General features: G+C 51.5%; 1 long non-coding RNA gene across 2 annotated transcripts; it reads left to right on the top strand.

Moving 5' to 3' along the window:
* The first annotated feature begins 2,211 nt into the window (after positions 1 to 2,211).
* LOC121141866 lies at positions 2,212 to 10,033 on the top strand. 2 transcript variants are annotated; one of them, XR_005878793.1, is made up of 3 exons: positions 2,212 to 2,762; positions 4,274 to 4,592; positions 9,142 to 10,033. It is a non-coding gene; the product is annotated as an uncharacterized LOC121141866 (long non-coding RNA). The 2 variants fall into 2 exon arrangements; XR_005878794.1 differs by lacking the exons at positions 2,212 to 2,762; positions 4,274 to 4,592 and adding an exon at positions 5,648 to 6,762.
* The last annotated feature ends 740 nt before the right edge of the window (positions 10,034 to 10,773 follow it).

Here is a 10,773-nt window from a genome sequence, read left to right as displayed (position 1 = left end):
TCTATGCATGGTAGTTTTATTTCATTTATGTAGATTTTGCCGGTGCAAGGGAATTAAACCTAGAGCCTGGCACATGACGGTCACTAGCCCTACCACTGAGCTACATGTCCCAGCCATCAAATAACTTATATTCATCACCTACTGTAGAATTCACACACACACACACACACACACACACACACACACGCACGCACACACCTACCTGTGAAATGATTTACCATCACACTTGTCACACTTTTTTTTTAAGGTTAGGATGGACGCCCTCTTTTGGTCCAGGGTGGCTGGCTGCCTGGATCATCGCTGTGGATCCCATCTGTCTGAGGACTTGTCTCAAGACACGCAGCGATCTGGCCAAATATAGGGTGTTGCAGTGGGAGGAGCAACGAAGCATCCTTGCAAAGAGCTGCAGCAGAAGCATCGCTGTTTGGAGCCTCACCCCTGCACGGAGCCTCAGCGGAGCCCACAGCGCGGACCTCTGGCATGATCGGGAGCCCATGCGGTTTAGCACATGCGACTTGCACAGGTATGACAACCTTCCCCTGGAAACCGGCAGCACCTGGGGCTTGGCACCTGCCAGGTACCCTGAGCCTCTGTGTGCGCACACACCCAACATACCTGATCATAGCACAGCAGCCCCGGGAGCCGCGCCCTGCGAGGAGTGCCGCGGAGACCGCAGCGCCCCCTGGCGGGGATGCTGAGGACCGGCCAGCTCAGGACGCAGCCTGTGCAGCTAGCAAGGGGGTCTTGTGCGCACATGTCCTATGTGGCTTGTCTTTGCGTTTCAGAGAAAGAGCAAGTCGTGGTTTATAGCAAGTTCAGGCCCGTTGGATCTTGGGACATTCTCACGCTGACACACCTTGGTCCAGTGGTACGTGGGTGGGAAGGGCAGGGGCCTCTCCCAGCCAGAGCAATGCTAACAATGCCACTGTGGAGGTTTTTGGTGAAACCGGCTTGTGGTCCAGGTGAATCTGTTTCTCTTCCTCCAAACTTTTAATAGCACTTTCTAGTTCATATACTTCGTCTTACTAGCCTTCCAAACAGTCTGAGATTTTTAAAATTAATTTTATTGTTTCACGTGTGTAAGTGTTTTTGTGCGCGTCTGCGCACCACTGGGTGTGCCTTGGTGCCAGCGGTCAGAAGAGGGCATCGGATTTCCCGGAACCGGAATTAACAAATTGTCGTGAGCCACAGCGTGGATGCTAGGAATTGAACCCGGGTCCTCTGAAAGATCCGCCACTCAATGCTCTTAGCCCCTGAGCCACCTCCCTTGTCCCCCAGATCATCTATTATGTGATTGAAGAGTCAAGAGTGGTCACGGCACGAGGAGCTGCCCTCTGGGTCCACTCGGGGAGCTTTTCCGATACGCACGGGACACTGACCGGAGATGGCCATCGCCTGCCAGAGCTCCACAGCTACTGCAGCCAGAGAGTCTTCCAGAAGGATCCCCCTGGGGCAATGAGGCAGGAAATTTACGGCTTGGCCTGATTAATGGGCCGGCCAGTTAGGAGCTCTTTGCCAGGCTAGTCCCATAATTTAGCATCACCACGTGGGAGGAGAGACCTCTAACTTGTATCTTTCTGGGAGCCGGAGGCACATGGGATCATTGAGACATCTTGTGCCAAAAAGCCCCGTACTCCTGACTCCCCTTCCTCCCAGTCACGGAACAAGCTACCTGGACGAGTCTACTTGGGGAGAAAGTAAGAAGTCAACTCACTGGCTGTCACTGCCAGCTGACGAGTCCCTGGTTGTTCTGTGAGCTTGGCATGTGCCCACTCAGCTCTAAATGACCTCGTGGTGGAGACCTTCCCATCCCAGGGAACTAAAATTTCCCTCAGGAAAGCAGGTGCAGTTCGGGGGATAGCGGACAAGGTGCCAAGAAAGGCAGGGATGTTGGAGAAGCACGGTCTGGGCCTCAGTTTCCCCCTTTGTTCAGTGAAGAGTTTGGACAGGTTGTCCTCATGGTTTGAGAGTCTGTAATTTTTTTTTCAGTCATGACAATCACTCTTTTCCAGCATCTGGAGTTAATAATCTGTTTCCAACATTTGACCTCAAATTTGAACTATTTTTATGAGTTTGTGGGCCTCTTTCGTCTTCCTGAATCTGGGTAATGGGTGCCGCTGGCAGGGCCTCCCTCTTATCCTCCCCTCCCCGGCCTCCTCTCCTCCCTTTCTGATTCCCCTCCTCTCACTCTCTCTTTCAGCCTGGCCTTGAATTTGCTATGTAGCCGAGGATGAGCTCGAATGGATGGTCGGTCTTCCTGTCTCTGCCTCTGGAGTGCTGGGATTACTGGCGAGGGCCACCATGCCTTCCAGGATGCCAGGCAAGCATGCTACCGACTGAGCCTCGTCTCCAAGCGTGGAGCCCCTCCATTTCCTGGCCTGGCACCGATCCTCAGAGTCCCCCACCTGGTGTCATACTATGAGGGAGGGAGAGCGAAGGCTGATCCCGCTGTCTCTCAGGATACTACCATGTAGGAGGATTATTTTTACGTTACAGCTGAGCCACGGACCTGGTCCTTCTTGTTTGGTGTACCACGGGTTGATTTGTAACACAGCTTTTGAAAACTTCGTTCCTTAAAAATGAACCTGTCCCAGGGCCAGCTAGATGGTGACACGGGTAAAGGTACTTGCCGTAAACCCGAAGAGCCGAGTTCCGCCCCTGGGGATGCACACAGAGGGTTTCTCTGCTTTCTCTCTGCACACCCAAGAGCTCAACTTGGAGGAGAGAAGGGGAAGATTGTGCAAGGGCCCCCAGCGCTTACGGTGAGGAGCTGAGTGGTCTGCACGGACGCTTTGGTGGAGTGACGTCATCGGCAAGGAGCCTCCCCTGGTGATGAGTCTTGACAAGTCACCTGCTCTAGACTCCCCGAGTCCTTTCAAGACACCCTGCTCTGTAGACAGGGAGACACACTGGATGGCGAAATGGCCCATGCTGAGACTACTTGTATTGGCAATAGACAGCAATGGGGTGGGGGTGGGTGTCCTAATCCAGTCTGCTCGGTGTCCTCGTAGAAACGGCTTCTAGACATTCCAGGAAGAATGCATATGAGGAGAAGGCAGACATCAGGGAGGGGTCTCTAATCCAGGAGCTGAGCCTTCATAGCAACCTGGCTTGGGGAGGGTGGTCTCCTGCCTTTGGGGAACACAGCCCGGCTGATGATGTCAGAGTCAGACCTGAAGCCCCAGAACTGTTAGAGGAGACCGTTGTGTCACTTAAATCCCTCATGTTGGCACACCGGTGGCAGCAGCTCACAGGGCAGGGAGCCGGTGAGTGACAATACTGATACTCCTGCCGCAGAAGGCCAGCTCTCATTTGGTGGCCTTGTCCGTCAGTCCCACTCATTTCTGTGGTGGGAAGGACAGATTTCAGGTGGAGCTGGGGAGCCTCCACTCTCAGTACCATAACTGGCAGGCCGGCGGGAGTTTCTTCCCAGTGCCCTGGGCTCCCTCTGACACAGCCCAGCAGGCTCTAGCAAGGTGCTTCATGCACATTTCCTGGCCCATCCCCCCACAGAGCCACCTTGAGGCAGCATCATGGCCTGAGTCACGGCTCTGGGAGGCTGTAGGCCAACCAGCAGCAAGCCTCAGCCTTGAGCCCTGACCTTAACCCTGGGAGCTCATAAGTGGGACATAGTCCCAGAGGTCTGTGCCATTGTTTGTATGGCTTTGTGCAGGGGGTTCTTCAAAGGCATCTGTTGGGTCTTCATGTGCCGGGGGACAAGGGCCTCCCAGTAGGATGCAAACAAGTTATTTTCAGCCAGCACAGGTCGTGCTGGTAGCAGTAATAGTATTTTATTGCTGGCGTCCCGGAGAAACATCGGGTTGGGGGAGAATGGAGATGAGTTTAAAAATAGAAAGCTGTAATTAGCCAAGTATGGGTTTGTTCTAGAAGGCATGAATTATTACAGCAACCACACGCCCTAGGTTTTCCAGGGCAGGCTCTGTTAGCGGATTCTGATTCCTTTCGGGAAAAGGGGCTCTGGTGAGTGGCTAATGGGATTCAGCGTTACATTGGTCTGGGTTGTTACTTACACATCAATTCACAGATGTAAACAGACGCTGTGCCAGTCAGGACTCTGCCTTTTTGTTATGAAAAAAAATACATATATAGTTTCCCAGTCTTATGCTCTGAGCTGTGGGTCCTGTCCTGTGGTTGAGAACTACTTGTGAAGGGTTAGGGAGGTGTTTGTGAAGTGCAGGGCCCTGGAAGTCTGAGGTGCAGAGTCACATGAGCTTTTGGCTTAACGTGTTTTTTTTGTTTTTGTTTTTTGTAGGATATAAACCCAAGGAGCGGGGTTTCCAGTTTCTGCCACACTTGGTACAGAGAAACTTCCAGAATGCCTGTGGGCCTGGGCATGCGAACTGCTCTTTCTGCTCGCGTCAGGCATGCAAGTGTGTGCCAGGCGTATGCCCAAGGGAGAGCCTCAGAGCCTGGAGGACCAAAACAACGGAGCCCTCTGGACGGGACACGAGGGCGACCCTGCTGTAAACTGTCAACCCAAGGACAAGCCCGGGGCTGAGGAGCTCACTTTCTGTTTCCTGCACACGACATGAGGCTTGTCTCAGCTAGGAGGCACCATGACCACAGCAACTGTATGTATGTATGTATGTATGTATGTATGTATGTATGTATGTATGTATTATGTGTTCAGTATTCTGCCTGCATGTCTGCAGGCCAGACGAGGACACCAGATCTCATTACAGATGGTTGTGAGCCACCGTGTGGTTGCTGGGAATTGAACTCAGGACCTTTGGAAGAATAGTCAGTGCTCTTAACCTCTGAGCCGTCTCTCCAGCCCCGACCACAGCAACTCTTACAAAGGAAAACATTTAACAGGGGCTGGCTTACAGTTCAGGGGCTTAGTCCATTATCATCACGGCGGGGAGCATGGTGACCAGGCTGGCAGACACGGTGCTGGAGAAGGGGCTGAGAGTTCTTGCGTCTTGATCCACAGGCAGAAGAAGGAGACTGTCCCAGTGGGCCTAGCTTGAGCATATAAACCTCAAAGCCTGCCCTTGGTGACATACTCCTCCAATAAAGGCCACACCTACTCCAAAGAGGCCAGGCCTTCTAAGAGCGCCACTACCTATGGGTCAAGCATTCAGACACATGAGCCTGTGGAGACCATTCCCATTCAAACCGCCACAGAGGCCAAGAATCCAGGAGTCAGGACGGAAGACAGAGGACACCCATCCACACTTATAATTTTTTGGTTGGGGTCATGGCAACATGAGGAACTGTGTTATGGGGTGGCAGCATTAGGAAGGTTAAAAACCACTGACCTAGGAAATTAGAAACCGTTATTAAGGGTTTTTCATACAATATATTTTGATTGTATTCTTCTCTCTCAACATCTTCTCTCTTCCAACTTCTACCAGATCGTCCCCATGTTCTTGCCCAACCAACTCTGTTTCTTTTCTCTCCCTCAGAAACAAAACACTTAAGCCGGGCGTTGGTGGCGCACGCCTTTAATCCCAGCACTCGGGAGGCAGAGGCAGGCGGATCTCTGTGAGTTCGAGGCCAGCCTGGTCTACAAGAGCTAGTTCCAGGACAGCCTCCAAAGCCACAGAGAAACCCTGTCTCGAAAAACCAAAAAAAGAAAAAAAAAGAAACAAAACACTTAAATAAAACAACAGAAGACAAAAATCAAAGCAAAAATCTTTAAAAAATCAATAAGGCAAAAAAATACTAAACCAAACAAAAAGCATGGAAAGTCTGTTTTGTGTTCACCAACTATTCCGAGGTATGAGGCCTGCCCTGGAGTGTGACACTCCATTGGAGAAAACTAGTATGTTTCCCAGAAGCTATCAATTGCAAATAGCTTCTTGGTAAGGGGTGGGAACTCTGTTCACTTCCTCCTCTCGGTGCTGGGACCCTGTCCGGGCATGAGCTTATGCAGGTCTCGTGCACGCTGCCAGACTCCGTGAGTCCACACGTGCGTGCGTCCTGCTGTGCCTGGAAGACGCCGTTTCCACCTCTCGCTCTTATGGTCTCTTCTCCTGGTGTGACAGCTGTGTGATCTAGGGACTTTTGATAGGCATGGTGGAAATAAGAGTTAAAACAGTGCCTACAAAGAAGGTTGACCCCTCGCCTCCCAAGCATTCCCTTTACTTCTCCTCCTTAGCCTTCGGAGGGTTTGCACCTTTTGGTCCTGTGTCCTTTCTGCTTCCGGGAGGCCACATCTCCAAACACTAATTTCTGAGGGTATTAGCGTGTGTTCTGTGGTCCACCAGCACCCACAGCGGCAGGAGCCTGCTAACTACCCAAGTCCAGCACTTCCTCTGATGTACCATCTGGTTTCAGATCCCTGGGTGGAGGAATGCAAGGAATCTGCATTTGCTAACATACATACCTCCTTGATTTTTTTATTTTTATTTTTATTGCAACATCTTTGCTGGTGGAGCTGAGCTCCGAGCCTCTCCCCTCTGCTGTCCCCTAAATGGGGACTATTATTTTCAGAATTCTGAGGCAATGCGTCCGAATTCCTTTGGTCTGAGCGGTGTGTCTTTATAAGGCTAGAGCTCTGCCAAAAGATAACCGCAGGTGGACTCTGGGGGCGCGTGCTGTTTCCAAAGATAGCAGCGCCTAACCCTGCTTGCTGATGACTCCGAGGGTCTGAATGTGCTCGCGGCTGCATGGCCTTATATAGAGAGGGGCCAGGCCCTCAGCAGCCGACGCCATGTGTTCCGTGGCTATCTTTGGAGAGTGACAGGTGCTCGTGACAAGTGAAGTTGGACAGCTGAGCTGTGACCCTCGAGAAAGGTAGCAAAGCATCTCGAGCGGATGCCTCCCCTGTGGAGTGCACTGTGAGAGGGAAAAGGAGACCCGCAGTCGTTCTGGGTCCTGGGGAGGGTGGACCAGTGATGGTGTGGTGATAGAGATAGGTCGGGTGGGTCGCCTTGAACAACTGCTCCATCTTCTCAAAGTTGGTGTCCACCCATATATATATATATTTTTTTTTTTCAGACAGGGTTTCTCTGTATTGTTTTGGAGACTGTCCTGGAACTCTCTCTGTAGACTAGGCTGGCCTCAAACTCACAGAGATCCACCTGCCTCTGTCTCCCGAGTGCTGGGATTAAAGGCGTGCGCCACCAACGCCCGGCTCCTCCCCTTTATTTTGTTCAGGGCACCCTGCTCTCTGTCGTAAACGTTTGAGTTTGTTACGGTTTGGATCCCGAGAGTCCGCCGAAGGCTCACACGTTAGAGGCATCAGTGCCAGCCTGGGGCACCTGACAAGAGCTAGGGCACTGTCAGGAGTTGGGGCTGTATGTGACTCTTCTGGAACCCCCTCTCGGGAGTCACGCTCTGTGCCTCTGATAGGGCCCTCTGTGTTTTGGGGAACTCTGCTGGGTTTCAGCAGAGAGCACTGGGGGGCTGGGGGAGAGGAGAAAGAGGGGTAAAGACAGGGAGAGGGCAGAGAAGGCATCATCCCACCTGACTTGTTGGCTGCCTGACTCCGGGAGAGGGTCCCCGGGTAGGCTTGTGAGGGACCATCCCGATTGTGCTAACTGGCGTGGGCAGACTCATCTCAACTGTGGGTCAGACCGTTCCCTCGGCAGAGGAGGACCGTGGACTGTACGGAGGGGGGGAGGGAGTTGAGCAATGCCTTCTCTACCCTTCTCTGTCCTGACTGGAGGCTGTGTGGCCAGCTGCCTCAAGCTCTGGACATGCCCACTGCCCTGGCTCGTCGGGCGCCCCTTGAACTGAACTGTGGGCCAGAATTAATCCTTTCCCTCTCGAGCTGTTTGTTTCAGCAATAACAGGAAAGGTAACTAAGACGGACACCCAGCCGGTTCCGTTTCCTCGCTTTGTGGCTAGTGCCTCGATAATCACGGTTGTGCAAGTGTCTCCCAGGCAGGACTCCATGCCCGGGAGTGACAGCTGGGTCGTGTGGTGCTTCTATTTTTAGGTTCTGGAGGAACCCCCACACTGATTTCCATAGGGCCTGGGCCAGTTTATACTTCACTAACTGTGCATAGGGCCCCTCTTTCTCCACGACTTAAACAGCATTTGCTGTCTTCTTCTTTTCTTCTTCTTCTTGATTTTAGCCATTCTGACTGGAGTGAGATTAAAAACCTCAAAATAGTTTTGGTTTGCATTTCCCTGACAGCTGAGGATGTTGAACACTTGGGAATAATCATTGACACACTCTCTTTCTCTCTCTCTCTTATTGAGAACTCTCTGTTCAGTTCATTAACTTATTTTACTACTGGAAGGTTTGTTGGTGTTTAAGATTTGAAGTCCTTTATTTTTAATCACATGTCTGAGGTATAGCTGGCAATGATTTTTCTCCTACTCTGCGGTTGACTCTTCGTACTTTGCTGTGAGGGAGAGAATGAATAAATTCAGGTCATGTAAGTGGGAAGGGACTAAGAAAGGGCTTTAAGTGGTGCGCGGGAGAGGGTGAATTCTAGACTTCACATGACAGGAAACCAGAGGGGATACCGGGAGAAGGATGGGCAGGGAATGGGGGAAGCCAGGAAGAGAGTCGAGAGAAGCAAAGCCTGTATAGAAATGCTGAACCCCGTTACTTCTAACGTGTGTTGGAGTCTCGTGTCAACCTGACAAAGCTAACGTCATCTGAGAGGATGACCTGAACTGAGAAATTACCCCCCCCATAACATCCAGCTGCAGTCATTTTCTTAATTAGTGATTGATGGGGGAGGGCCCAGTTAGTTCCCACCTCTGGACTTAGTGGTCCTGGGTTCTATAACACGCGATAAGGATCCTATGAGAAAGGCCCACATGCTGAAGGTTTGGGCTTCGGTGCCGTGTTCAGAGGTGGGGCTTCCAGAAGGGAGGGAATAACGAGGGCTTAGAGGCATCAGGAGATTAGTCACAACTTAGGGGACTCTTGCAGGCACCGGCTCACTGGGGCATGCTGGGGCGTGCCCTGGAAGGGTGCCTTGTGTCCATAGCTTCCCCGCTGCTTCTTCAGAATGAGAGTGTTCAGTTTGGCTCTGTCCCGTCCTTCAATGTGATAGTGTGCCTAGCCACAGGCCCCAAAACGATGGAGTTGGCTGATTGTGGACAGAAGCCTGAGAGTGTGGGACAAAACAAACCATCTGCCCTTTAGTTGACTGTTTATGTGTGTTTGGTCTCAGGGACACAAAACTAACACAGTCTTTTCACTTCATACAGAAGCCGTGGACCGTGGCTGCACAAATCACGATACACAGGATTAGGATGAAGTAGGCCAATTTTATTGGGGAGAAATCACTTACATGAGAAACCGATAACACAGGATCCGCACTCCAAGCATCCGAGCTCAGCTGCCCTCCGAGAATTGACTGACCGGAACCCAGAGAGAGCAAACCTAAATCCCACACGCTCAGGTACTCACCTGTGACCACACCCAAAGGGGCGTGGTCCGTGCCACAGGTACCTAGTAAGGGCCCGAGAGAACATAAGGTGTGTTTAGCAGGGTTCTGTCAACCACGCAGCTGTTGTTAAGAAAGCGGCCACACAAACTGTAACTCATTCACTCCTACTCTTGGCTTATTGCTCTCATTTCCAAAAGCATCCCTTGAGAAGCAACACTATTAATAATATGGCACTAGTAATACCATATTGCTAATAATTGGTTGGGCATCAAGTGAAATCAAAATGAAACCAAAACCTCAGATTTGGGCAAAGTGGAAGCCCTACACGGTCTCTCTGCGAATTTCAAAGTACACTCAGTCACCGCTTGGTAGCTGTGAGTTCCACAGCCTTGGATTCAACTATGCTCAAATCAAAGATATTTCTGTGTGTTTTTTTTTTTTTTTTTTAGTTTGTCTGTGGTGCCCACTGAGGCCATAACAGGTCATTGGAACCTCTGGGACCGGAGCCACAGTTAGTTGTGAGCCGCCACGTGGCTGCTGGGAGTCAAACCTGCATCCTTCGCTCTTAACTGCTGAGCCGTCTCTCCAGTTCCAACATTTGCGGGCTCGGGGTGTAACTCTGTGGCGGATAGCTGACACTGCATGCATAAGCCATTGGGGTTTGCTTCCTGGAGTTGCTAGCACCCCAACCAATAGAAGTTGGATTTGTACTGGGTACTGGCTTTTGTTGTCATTATTCCCTACACACCACGGGATGGTAATTTCTACACAGGGTCATCGCATTCCTGTAAGGGATCCCGGGACTGAAGTAGACAGGAGGATGTGTAGGTTAGACGTAAACACTGCACCACTTTGTGTAGGGGACTTGAACATCATCTCAATTTTGGCACCCCGCCGTTGGGAACCCTACTTTCCCAGGGACCAAAGAATGTCTGCACGTAGAATATTAAAACCATCACAGGGATGCACCCTGCAGGGCGGCCTCTTCTGTGTTTTCAGCATGGGCTCTGGCCAGTGCTCGGAAGCCCCAGGCTGCTCCGTGGCTTGACTGGTCGTCATCACCAGGGACCAGAGAGAAGGCTCAGAGTCCATTTTTTGATCAGTAATCGGGCTCTGTAGCCTCATTCCTGGAATTACGGGCGGCTGATTGTGAGGGTGAGTCGGTGCCATGTCTCCTGTAAGTCTGTTTATATCTAATTAGCTACTGGTTCTCCTTAGACAGGTGAATCTCGTTTTCTATCGCTGGGAAGTTAACCCCACCACGGCAGAACTTTCTGTGGACAGCAAGTGCTTCTGGGCTGCATCTTCCCTCCTCCAAATTCAGCTGTCAATGCAGGGCCGGGTAGCAGCATCCGGGCCAGGTCTGTGCAAGAAGGGTGTGTGTGTGTGTGTGTGTGTGTGTGTGTGTGTGTGTGTGTGTGTGTGTGTGTGTGTGGTGTCCGTTCACTGC

This window comes from Mesocricetus auratus, unplaced genomic scaffold, assembly GCF_017639785.1.
Source record: "Mesocricetus auratus isolate SY011 unplaced genomic scaffold, BCM_Maur_2.0 Super-Scaffold_100008, whole genome shotgun sequence".
Taxonomy (NCBI): Eukaryota; Metazoa; Chordata; class Mammalia; order Rodentia; family Cricetidae; genus Mesocricetus; species Mesocricetus auratus.
This window is presented reverse-complemented; position numbering and strand designations above follow the sequence as displayed.